Source organism: Mobula birostris, chromosome X (assembly GCF_030028105.1).
Source record: "Mobula birostris isolate sMobBir1 chromosome X, sMobBir1.hap1, whole genome shotgun sequence".
In the NCBI taxonomy this organism is placed as follows: Eukaryota; Metazoa; Chordata; class Chondrichthyes; order Myliobatiformes; family Myliobatidae; genus Mobula; species Mobula birostris.
Window position 1 is genome coordinate 28,284,324 of NC_092402.1, and position 13,105 is coordinate 28,297,428.

Genomic DNA, 13,105 nt, shown 5'->3' on the forward strand with positions numbered 1-13,105 from the left:
AATGGTAATGGTGACCAGCAAAATATCTAAAAATAGGTAGAAAAATTTGTTTGAACAGTTGCCACCTTGAGTCATATGCAAAATCTTTATAAGAACATTTCCTGATGGCAGTCTCCTGCAGAGCGCACAGCTCCCGTGTCACTGCCAAGATGACTGCTGTGAACAAGTTAGACCTTTCAGATATTGCCCCTGGCAGCATAGAAGACAACTATGGGCAGGATGGGAAATGGGAGAAGAAACATACACCTTCCTGTACATTTGAGCATGCCGAATATGATGTTCTTGCCTGATCAACTTCCTTACTATGAGTATTCCTAAGCCACTGCAAAGCATGGGATCAGTAACTACAACTTCCTGCACCAAGGTCTATCATGTAGAGGTTCTCTGATCTCTGCTCGTGATGGTTCTGGACAAAAGAAAACCTCAGCAAAATAAATCTGGCAGAGATTATGCAAAACATTAATGTTCTAGTGGTGACGGTTTATTACTTTGCCAGCTTACTTCCTGTGAGATTTTCTCATTTATTGTAAGTAAAAGATGCAGGTCTTAAGATTACATTTTAGCAACCAATTTCTATTAGTGCACATCTGACATAGGGCAAATATCAGAGTACAGAGAATGGTGCTTTGTTCCAAATTACAGCATTTGCAGTCACCTGTGACCACAGAGCATAATATCTGGAAGTGGCCTGGCCAGTTTTCCAATAGGTGCTCATCAACATAGATAGGAACAATAGTGTGACCCACCTTTATGTGTATGCAAATAAACATGCATAAATGGGTTTAATTTCTAGTCAAGTGTTTTTTAACATAGGCTGTTCCAATAAGCATATTAAAAACTCATCTGCACTTTATAGTGGTCAAAAGATTTTCTATTCAATTAAATAATGTCTTCTCATTTGATACATTAATGAAGTTTAACATTGTTACTTGTTCTTTTAATGTATTCAATGGTCCATTTTAAGGTTATATTAAAACCATTATTGTGTGTCAATAATTATTAATTAGAAGAGCATGAGTGTGAATCCATAGAGTTTCCTGTATATTCTCTCATAATGTTTTTGTTTTAGAAAGGTGTTGTCAACTTTGTAGTATTCCAAGTTTCAGGAAAGTAATGTGAGATCTTCAAAACATCTGCCATGATGCACTGATCCTTAAATTTTCACTGATTTGTAGATATGTGTATTAAAATGCAAGATAGACCAAATAAAGTGCACCTTCAGCATGCAGTTGGCTTGAAGAATTGGAAAAGGTAGTTTAGGCTGTTATAGTACTGGGTCTGGTCTCTGTAATACTGAATTACTACCATACTTTACAATATCCTCTGTACTCTGAACTTAAAGTCAACACAGTCACATATATCAATTATTTTGTCTCAAGTGTGGCCAGTTATTATGTTGCAGTTTGTCTACAAGCTGAAGGCAGTATGAAAATTTAGGGTTCTTTTTGAATATGGTGTAGCTTAGACATCTTAATAATTTCTGAATGTTTCTTGTGAATCTAGAATGGAGAATGTTTAAAAACATGCCTACGTAATCTCTTTACATCAACAGGAGCTGTGGTACAACTAGGAGGTACCTATTCATCTAACATCGGTGGATTGAAAGGTCAATTTTATGTTATTTCAGCAACAAGCAATACTGGTAAGAGGTCTCTGTTTCAGCAGAGGTGTGATCAGGAATCATACCAACTCTTTGGAGGAGGCCTTCACTGAATTAGGACCAGCATTGTGCTTTCACTACTAACAATGGGAGATTATTTTTGCTGGTGGATGGTGATAGCTATTTAAGAGGTTCTATAGATACAGATTCCATCAACTAATCTATTGTCTAACACTTAATCAATACATTTACAGGGACATTGCCTGCCAGTGGAAACCAGAATGTAATTTTAGTCCAGGCCACCAGAGATAAGCAACACCATGTTTTGCATTTCACTTGAATTAGAATCTACAACTCTCTTGTGGTAGATGTCCATCATGTCTGACGTTGACAGGAAAACCTATGCAGGGGAGTTTTTAAAGAGGAAAAGCTGTTGCACTGGGGCAGTTCCACTCTCTTGACCTCAGGAGTCCAAGTCCAGTGGTACAAACAAGTGTCACAAACTGGGGTCTTTCTTGATTGTAGTGGATGACCATGATGTCTTCTGTGCCTTGTCATGCTCTTCGCTCTCCACTGAGCGTTGCAGCATTACCTTGCTGGCTGTCAGATTTCACTGTAGATCTCATCTACCCAGTCCATCAGAGGTGCTTGGACAGACATATCCCTAACTCACCAGGGTATGAGGCCGCTGCCTACCCTCACCTGGTTGAGCTCACTGATCAAAGCGGTGTACCGGGATGTGGCCATCACATGCAAACAACTACTTGGAGCCAAAGTTGAGAGCTGAGTGTCCAGTGGGGACTGTTATGTTTTGTAACTCCAAAATATTAAACCAATTGAAAGGAAAAGACAGGAGTCTGAAATGTAAGCCTAACTTTGTGAGCCTAACTTTAAGTGAGAGGTAATGTTGCAGCTATGTAGGACCCTGGTCAGACCACACTTGGAGTACTGTGCTCAGTTCTGGTCGCCTCACTACAGGAAGGACGTGGAAACCATAGAAAGGGTACAGAGGAGATTTACAAGGATGTTGCCTGGATTGGGGATCATGCCTTATGAGAATAGGTTGAGTGAACTCGGCCTTTTCTCCTTGGAGCGACGGAGGATGAGAGGTGACCTGATAGAGGTGCATAAGACGGTGAGAGGCATTGATTGTGTGGATAGTCAGAGGCTTTTTCCCAGGGCTGAAGTGGCTAGCACGAGAGGGCATAGTTTTAAGGTGCTTGAAAGTAGGTACAGAGGAGATGTCGGGGTAAGTTTTTTACGCAGAGAGTGGTGAGTGTGTGGAATGGGTTGCTGGTGGCGGTGGTGGAGGCAGAAATGATAGGGTCTTTTAAGAGACTCCTGGATGGGTACATGGAGCTTAGAAAAATAGAGAGCTATGGGTAAAGCCTAGGTAGTTCTAGGGTAAGGACATGTTCGGCACAGCTTTGTGGGCCGAAGGGCCTGTATTGTGCTGTAGGTTTTCTATGTTTCTATGTTTAATTGAGACATGCACATATCACATGGTGCAATGATGACATTGCCTTTTATGTACTTTTACATATAACCGTAAACAACAAAGAATGCTTAATCAAATAATATATTTACAATATTACTCAAATATTACTGAAATATTAAATACACAATTCTCCTCCCTGCTTCGCTATAGACTAATGCAATACAGAATGCATTTCAACTTATTGATACACAGATTAAATTGTCCTATTCAAGCCTAAAGATTTAATCACTGTGAAGGATTTCTTACTCTTGTGGAATAACGTCTTTCCTGACCGGGGGTGGCAGGGGTGGGGGGTCACTCTGCTTGGCAGGTGAGACACGTGACTGTGAAGCAACCTCAGGTTCTGGGGCCTCCTCCGTGGTGGTTGTAGGCATTGACTCTGAGACTGCAGGATGTGGTCCTGACAGATCTGGGCACTTTTCTTCTCCTTTTCTTGACTTCGATCCTTGTTTCTCACCTGGTCCCAGCTTCTTTCTCTCTCTTTATCTGGCTCTCATTCCTTTTTCAGTCATGCTTCCTTTCTTTACCCTTGCTTTTCTCATGATTCCTATCGTGGTCTCTTTCACAGTCTTGATCCCACTTACGCTCTTGATTCTGCTCTTTTTCTTTCTCACATTCCAGCTTTCACACCTTGTTTCTCTAACTCATGTTCTCTCTCTACCTCTTCTCTCCTTTTCAACTTCTTGTCTTTCATTTTCTCACCTTCCTTTTCCTTCTTCTAATGAGTATCTCGGAATTTTCTAATTTCTCGAGAAGTTAAGTCTCATATATCCTCTTCCATTTTAAGAGCACTTATATTACTCTCCTCTTTTTTTTCCTTTCTCTTCATTCCTGGATGTGCATCCTGATCTTGTGAAGGTGCATTTAATTCACTGGAGTGATCCTTCTATTGTTCCCTTTCCGATCTGATCTCTCTTTTAGGTTTCCTCATCCACAACATCAACTGACAAATTTTCTGTTTCTGTTTCTCATAAGACCGTAAGACACAGGAGCAGAATTAGGCCATTTGGTCCATTGAGTCTGCTCCAGATGGCTGATCTGTTTGTTTCCCCTCCTCAGCCCCACTCCCTGGCCTTCTCCCCACAACCTTTGATGTGTGTCCAGTCAAGGTCCTATCAAGCTCCACCTTAAATACACCCAATGACCTGGCCTCCACAGCTGCCATTGGGAACAAATTCCACAAGTTAACCAGCCTTTGCCTAAAGAAATTTCTCTGTATCCTGAGGCTGTGCCCTCTTGTCCTAGGCTCCCCCACCATAGGAAACATCCATTCCACATCTACCATGTCTAGGCCTTTCAACATTTGAAAGGTTTCAATAGGATCACCCCATCAAACCCAGAGCCATCAAACGTTCCTCATATGGAACGTCTTATTCCCAGCATCATCCTTGTGAACCTCCTCTGAACGCTCTCCAATGCCAGCACATCTTTTCTTAGATGAGGAGCCCAAAACTGTTCACAATACTCAAGGTGAGGCCTTACCAGTGCCTTATAAAGCCTCAGCATCACAGCCCTCTCTTATATTCTAGACCTCCTGAAATGAATGCTAGCACTGCATTTGCCTTCCTCACCAGCGACTCTACCTGCAAGTTAACCTTCAGGATGTTCTGCACAAGGTCTCTTTGCATCTCAGATTTTTGGATTTTCTCCATTTAGAAAATAGTCTCCATATTTATTTCTACTACCAAAGTGCATGACCATGCATTTTACAACATTGTACTTCATTTGCCACTTTCTTGCCCATTCGCCTAATCTCTCTAAGTCTTTCTGCATCCTACCTGTTGCCTCAACACTACCTGCCCTTCCACCAATCTTCATATCATCTGCAAATCTGGCAACAAAGCCATCTATTCCATCATCTAAATCATTTATATACAGCATAAAAAGAAGTGGTCCCAACACCAACCCCTGTGGAACACCACTAGACAGTGGCAGCCAACCAGAAAAGGATCCCTTTATTCCCACTCACTGCCTCCTATCAATCAGCCAATGCTCTAACCGTGCCAGTAACTTTCCTGTAGTACCATGGGCTCTTAACTTGGTAAGCAGCCTCAGATGTGGCACCTTGTCAAAGGCCTTCTGAAAGTCGAAATATACAACATCCACATCATCCCCTTTATTTATCCTACTTGTAATCTCCTCACATTCCACCAGGTTCATCAGGCAGGATTTTCACTTAAGGAACCATGCTGACTTTGTCCTATCTTGTACTGTGTCACCAAGTACCCCATAATCTCATCTGTAACAATTGACTTCAACATCTTCCCAACCATTGACGTCAGACTAACTGGTCTATAATTTCCTTTCTGCTGCCTTCCTCCTTTCTTAAAGAGTGGAGTGACATTTGCAATTTTCCAGACTTCTGGCACCATGCCAGACTCCAGTGATTTTTGAAAGGTAATTACTAGTGCCCCCACAATTTCTACCACTACCTCTTTCAGAACCCTCAGGTGCAGTTCATCTGGCCCAGGTGACTTATGTACCCTGAGGTCTTTCAGCTTTTTGATCACTTTCTCCCTTATAATAGTAACTGAACTCACTTCTTTTCCCTCACACCCTTCAACATCTGGCATGCTGCTAGTGTCTTCCACATTAAAGTCTGATGCAAAATACTCATTTAGTTCATCTGCCAACTCCTTGTTCCCCATTATTATTTCTCTGGCCTCATTTTAGAAACATAGAAAACCTACAGCTTAATACAGGCCCTTCAGCCTATGATGCTGTGCCGAACATGTACTTACTTTAGAAATTACCTAGGATTACCCATAGCCCTCTTGTTGTCCTAGATCCAATCTCATCTTTCTTTTATTTTTTACTTCAAAAAACTTTTACTATCCACGTTGATATTGTTTGCTAGCTTGCTTTCATATTTCTTCTCTTCCCTCCTAATGATTCTTTTAGTTGCTCTCTGTAGGCTTTTAAAAGCTTCCCAATCCTCTATCTTCCCACTAGTTTTTACTTTCTTTTGCTTTTACACTAACTTTGACTTCTCTTGTCAATCACGTTTGTACTATTTTGCCATTTGAGTATTTCTTTATTTTTGGAATACGTCTATCCTGCAGCTTCCTCATTTTCCCCAGAAACTCATGCCATTGCTGCTCTGCGGTCATCCCTGCCAGCAGCTCCTTCCAATTTACTTTGGCCAACCCCTCTCTCATACCACTGTAATTTCCGTTACTCCATTGAAATACTGCTACACCATACTTTACTTTATTCCTATCAAATTTCAAGTTGAATTCAATCATAATGTATTCATTGATTCCTTTCTTTTTGGCCTTCCATTCATCCAGCTGGGCTTTGGTCTTTGCATTTACTTTTCCAAGCAGCTTTTTGTCTCCCACTTGAAGTTCACGCAATAATCTTAACGCATGCAGAGTAGATTCTGGTTCTTTATACTCACAAAAGCTGAATGCTTGCAACTTCCCTGAAGCTCCTTCAACTCTCTTCTTACTTAAAACCACATTTCTCAAGTAACTGCCTGATTAACATATCAGAAGCTTTCTCAGATATGTTTCCTACTAACACTTTTGTAGTTGGACCATTGCTTTCATCACTTTCACCATTCCTCTGAGCAGCATGGCCCTTTCTTGGTCAGGTATACTTTCCAACCATAGGCACAGAGGTTGGCACTTACACAGTTTGCCTTTTGTTGGGCAATGGTTCATGGTGTTCAGCATGGAGACAGTTGCGGCATCATCCATTACCTTTCCTAATTTGCTTTCAGTTGATTCTATTACGGGGGATGTGGCATGCAAATGGTGGATGGATCTACAATCAAGTTGTAGTTGTCTCACATGCAAGCCCAAGAGGCTTGCTGGTTGTTGTATTTCACTGCTATGAATGTCACACTGAGACTTTTTCACAGAGAGTGGTGGGTGCGTGGAATGCACTGCCAGTGAGGGTGGTAGAGGTGGATACAATAAGGTCTTTTAAGAGACTTAGGTAGGTACATGGAGCTTAGAAAAATAGAGGGCTATGCAGTAGGGAAATTTTAGGCAGCTTTTAGAGTATGTTACATGGTTGGCACAACATTATGGGCTGAAGTTCCTGTAATGTGCTGTAGATTATCTATGTTTCTATAAAAGTTATTCCCTCAGGTGTTACATTTTCTTCAGCATAAGTTCTTAGTTGGATATCTGCAAACTTCAGTGTTGTATCTTTGAAAAGCTGTTACACCCGTTCAAACTCATTTTGTGGAATGACTGAAACAGTCAAGCCTGTGTCCAACCCACTTTAATTAATTTACCATTCACTTCTGGTGTAAGCCATCTTGCTTGTCACATTGTAAACCTCAAGGTTACACAGTCTTGTGTCACTCTTATCATTATCAGATTTTTCATCAATAATATGCAGATTAGTGCTCTTTTTGAAACTGTAACTAGATTTTTTATTGTTTTCTCTGCCCTGTGCAGTCCATTTATTTTTGATTGCTCAACGTGCTCTTTGTATGTGTCCTACATTGTTGCATTTTCTGCAAGTTTCACCTTTAAATCTGCATTGGTCTGTTGAATATGAGCCCCTGCCACAATGGTAAGACAATTTGTTCAGCTAGGCTCACTTTCATTCCTAATTGCAACTCATTTGCGTCTCTGTCTGCTATTTCCATTGATACAGCTATCTCAACTGTTCTTTTAAATGTAAGCTGTGCTTTAGTTTGGAGCCATTTTTAATGCTTTCTTGTAAGATTCCACAAACTAAATGATCTCTTAGTGCATCATTAAACCTATTACCAAACTGACAATGCTCAAGCAATCTCTTCAATTCAGCCACATACATTGAAATGGGCTCCCCTTCCTTTTGATTCCACTTATGAAACTTGAAGCTTTCTGCAATCAAAAATAGTTTTGGTTCTAAACATTCCTGCATTACTTTCACAATATCAGCAAAGCTTAGTTCAGCTGGTTTGGTTGAAGCAGTCAAACTTCTAAGCAAACTGTATGTCTTTAAATCCAATCCACTCAGAAAAATTGGTACTTGTTTCTCCTTGGCTATTCCATTTGCTTTAAAGTACTGCTCAATTAGCTCGGTATACATCAGCAAGTTATCTGTTGAGCAATTGAATGCATCCATCTTTCGGATATAGCCAGCCATTTCTGCTTTTGTTATTTATGATTATTGTCACCTGGTACTCATTGTTTATGAATCTGTGAATTTGTCTGTTTTCTGTCTTTTAAGTTGATCGGCTCACTCCCCTTGCAAAGAAAAATAAACCATACTGTGTTGCTTGATTTTTTACTCGACCATTTCCTTCTTGCAAAGAAAGTGTGTTGCACTTATTTTAACTTAAGTGTCTCGCTGGGCTTCAACAGGTAAGTAGTTATCTAAGGTTCATTCAAAACTTTCTCATCACCACTGTTATCTTATAAACTAATTGAAAGAAAAAGCCGGGAGTCTGAAATGCGCATCTAACTTTGTGTTTACTTTAAGCGAGATGGGCACGCATCATGTGGTGGTGTGATGATATATTCTCTTTATGTACTTTATGTACTTTTATGTGGGCACGTGACCAAGTGGTTAAGGCATTGGACTAGTGACCTGAAGGTCGTGAGTTCGAAGTTCAGCCGAGGCAGCATGTATACCCTTGAGCAAGGCACTTCATCACACATTGCTCTGCGACGACACTGATGCCAAGCTGTATGGGTCCTAATGCCCTTCCCTTGGACAACATTGGTGTCGAGGAGAGGGGAGACTTGCAGCATGGGCAACTGCTGGTCTTCCATACAGCCTTGCCCAGGCCTGTGCCCTGGAGAGTGAAGACTTTCCAGGCGCAGGTCTATGGTCTCGCAAGACTAACGGATGCCTTTACTTTTACAGATAAACTGCAATGCAACAAATAATGCTTAGTCAAACAATATATTTACAATATTACTCTAATATTACTGAAATATAAAATATACAATAGGGACCAAAGGTGAATGAGCTGTCCCAGAATGGACACAAGTCCCTTCTCCAGAGATGCTACCACTCTCTAGATGCCCCATACACCCTACTACTCCATTAACTGAAATATACCTGACATGATATAAACCTTGTCCAATTTTGTTTAAATTGGGTTCCTATTTCTGCTCTGTAATGCAGATAACACATTTTAAAAGTACCAAGAATATTTGAAGGAAGAGTTAAGACCCTGTGGAAGAATTGTATAGATTTTTCATGCAATGGTATCCATTCTCTGAAGCAAAAAAAAAGGTGAAATATTTCATTTATTGGTTACAGGGGAGCAGTTCTTAAGATAATTTGTAAATGATCTGAAGGGAGGTTGTGCAATACCACTTATTGTTAAAAATCCACATGTAAAGTTGTTTTTTTCACCCCGAAGTTTTTCTGCTATACTATGGATGGTTGAATAAAAAGAAGAAATGTTTTACTCCACTAACAAGTGGTCCATTCCAAAGGACTGTCATTTCACCAGCTGTCCAGACAGCACAATGGTTTCTCCTTTGAATATATGTTGTATAATTTTCTGTCCTTCACACCAGGCACATTATGTTTCTTCCTTCCTTCTCACATAGTCTCAAGCTTGGCACAACCTCCTCTTTTCAGTCATGCACAGCAAGGATAACATGCTGAAAGCTCAGAACAAGTTTTGTCATACAGGATTACGTCTCACACTCAATATTGTTGGGCAGAGTGGAACTTCAGAAAAGAGACACAAGAGACTATGGATGGTAGAATCCGGAGCAACAAGCAATTTGCAGGAGCGTGTCAGTGGGTCCAGCAGCATCTCTGGGACAGAGGAATTGTTGATTTTTTGCATTGAAGCCCAGCATCAGCATTTCAGAATTTCAGGAGGCCTGCATCTCATCAAAGGTTAATTATTTTAGAAGCGTGCAGTCAAAATACAAAGGATTTTTCATTAGTTATTAGTTTTTCATTCTACTATACATTTATTGAGTATGCCTACTAGAAACTGAAACTTTGGGTTGTACTTGATGGCATAAATGTAGTTTAATATTGAATTAACTTTGAACTTTAACGCTCTACTCTGGTAAAAAAAAACTGCTAACAGACTATTGAGAGAGAATATGATCATTTGAAGACCTCTTTCAAAAAGTGACTTTGATTTACTCTAATAATCAAGTCAATCAGAAGAATTATTACTCGTGTTAATTTTTCCTAACATGTTTCCAGTGATTTTTTAATACGTAGGTTCAAATAATTGATGCTTATGACATTGTTCATGTACTTTAATGAAATCCAGAACAACTTAACTGGATGTACTTTTAGATAACAAACAAAGACAATATTGTAGGTTTTCACAAATAAAATTATATGAGGCATTTTATGCTTAAGAAAAACCATAACAACTCATTTATTGTACTGCAAACACTGATCACAAAACGTCCAACCAGCCTCTTAAAGTGAACCTCGAGTCAATGTCAGTGCTTGTGAACTATGTACATTTTCACCAATTATGTTACCCTACACAACCCCTCCACCCCCAGAATTCACTAGAATTGTTATTGTGAGTGTGATTGGATCTTGGACAAGCTGCCTGGCTCGGGTCCAATGTTCCATGGGTGGAGGAAGAGCAGGTGCCTCTGACTCATCCCATGGTGTGTTGATATGCTTATGGTTATGTTGTGATGCAAGGGGCATGGTGGCAGAATTCTCCAAACCTTGGGTGGGCTGGTTTAAGGCAACCTATCAAAATACATTCAGGTTTACCCCTCTTATCTATGATAAGTCTCTTTTCTCTCCGTTCCAAAACTCAGAACGGACCATTGTAAGGCGACCTGGGGGTTTGTTTGTGTGTGGCCTGATGGATGAAAACAAATGAGGCGGAATGTGGGTCAACAGGTACCCAAGAGCGCTGTACGCCATGATGGGAGGTTGAAATAGGTGAAAAGGAATTGAATTTACTGAGGAGGGTGGAATGGTGTTGAGAGGCCAACCAGGCGGTTGTGGTGTCGGGAATTAAATCATCTGACACTCATAAAAGCTGCCCGTATATCAACTCAGCTGCAGACAACTGCAGATCCATTTGGAGCTGTTCTGAGCCCAGCAGGACCCATGGGAGATGATCATGCCAACACTCATCCGGCAAGGAAGCCCTCAGAGCAGCCTTTAAAGAGAGGTGAAACTGCTCACATAGGCCATTGGACTGTGGGTGACAAGCCGTGGTGTGATGTTGCCTAACGCTAAGATTCTGGGCCATCACAGCCCAGAAGTCTGATGTGAATTGGGGACCGTGGTCAGAGGAAATACCAGATGGGGTGCCAAACCAAGCAACCCAGATGCCAATAAATTCCCGAGTCATGTCCGTGGCCGTCATCGATACTAGAGGGACGACCTCTGGCCACCTGGTGGTACGGTCCACCATGGTAAGAAGGTGTGTGAAGCTGCAGGAGGGGGGATGAGAACCAACCAGGTCCACATTAAAGTGGTGAAACCGTCACTCGAGGACCTCAAAAGGAGCTAATAGTGCTAGGACATGATGGTTAATTTTTGTCTTCTAACACTCTACAGAGGCTGCAGTCCAATCACACACATCCTTTCTGAGGCCGTGCCACACAAACTGTAGTGCAACCAATTTCTGTGAGGCCTTCCAGCCCGGATGTGAGAGGCTGTGGATGGAGTCCGTCTCCAGTTTTCAGGCACAATGGGGCTAGGGTGACCAGCTTGAGACATCGCACAACAGAGAAATCCCAGCTTCCCCAAACTTAATGTCAGCCAACCGCAGGCCTGTGACTGCTGTTCAGTAACCTCTGGGTAGCTTGGTCGGCTGCCATGCTGGTATATTCGACCCCTATGTGTACGGTCTCAACGGCTGGCAATGAGAGGCAATCAACCACGGCATTATTTTTCCCCTTGATATGTTGTATATCAGTTGTGAAGTCGGATATGTAGGTCAGGTGGCATTGCTGCCGTGCAGACCAAGGAGGTCTGATATTTTGGCCATTGCACGCATGAGGGGTTTGTGGTCAACAAACACTGAGAAATGGTGACCCTCTAGAAGAAAATGAAAATGGCAGAGATCCAGACAGAATCCAAGAAGCTCACGGTCAAATGTGCTGTACTTCCTTTTTGGGGGGGGGGGGGCAGAGCTGCCGGCTGAAGAAGATGAGTGGCTGCCACATGCCTCCGACGAACTGTTCATGCTCAGCACCCACAGCATAGTCTGAAGCATCAGTAGAAATGGCTATTGGGTGCATTGGGGAGCGGGTGTGCGAGTAGGGTCACGTTGGAAAGAGCTCGTATAGTATCATCAAATGCCTTCGTCATGTCTGCCGACCAGTCAAGCACGTGATTAGGGTATTGACTTGAAGCTCACTATACAGGGGGAGCACAATTTCAGCAGCTTGCAGAATGAAGTAGTGATAGAAATTCACCATGCCTAAAAACTCCTGTAGTTTTTTCAGTAGTGTGGAGCAGTGGGAAATCCATAATAGTGACTACTTTTGATGGGAGGGATTTCATAGCTTCTGTGGAGATGTGATGGCTGAGAAAGTCAATGGTTGACAACGCAAACTGTCATTTAAAAGGGTTAATAATCAATCCTTGTTGGCTTAAGCACTCGAAAATAGTGCAGAGATGAGATACGTATTTGGATTTGGATACACTGGCAACAAGTAAACAAAAAGAAAATCTAAGTCTTTTAATGCAGAGTCCATCAGCTGTTGGAAAGTCTGTACTGTATTTTTCAGCCCGAAAGCATGCACAGAAACTGAAAGAGGCCAAACAGGGTTATCAAAGCTGTTTTGGGAATGTCCTCTGAGCACACAGGCAGCTGTTGGGAACCCCTATCTAAGTTGACTGTAGAAAAAAATAACTTTCTGGCTGAACACATCAAAAAGTCTCAGATGTGTGGGACTGGTAATGATTGGGGGTAGTTCCCTCATTAAGGTGTTGGTAATTGCCACATGGATGTCAACCACCATTGCACTTAGGGGCCATATGGAGAGACGAAGCCCAGGGTCTATTCAACCTAGGTACAATGTCAACTCTTTCCATGTTGACAAACTCAGCCTTCGGGGTTACCAGATTTTCTGGGTCCAGTCTACTCA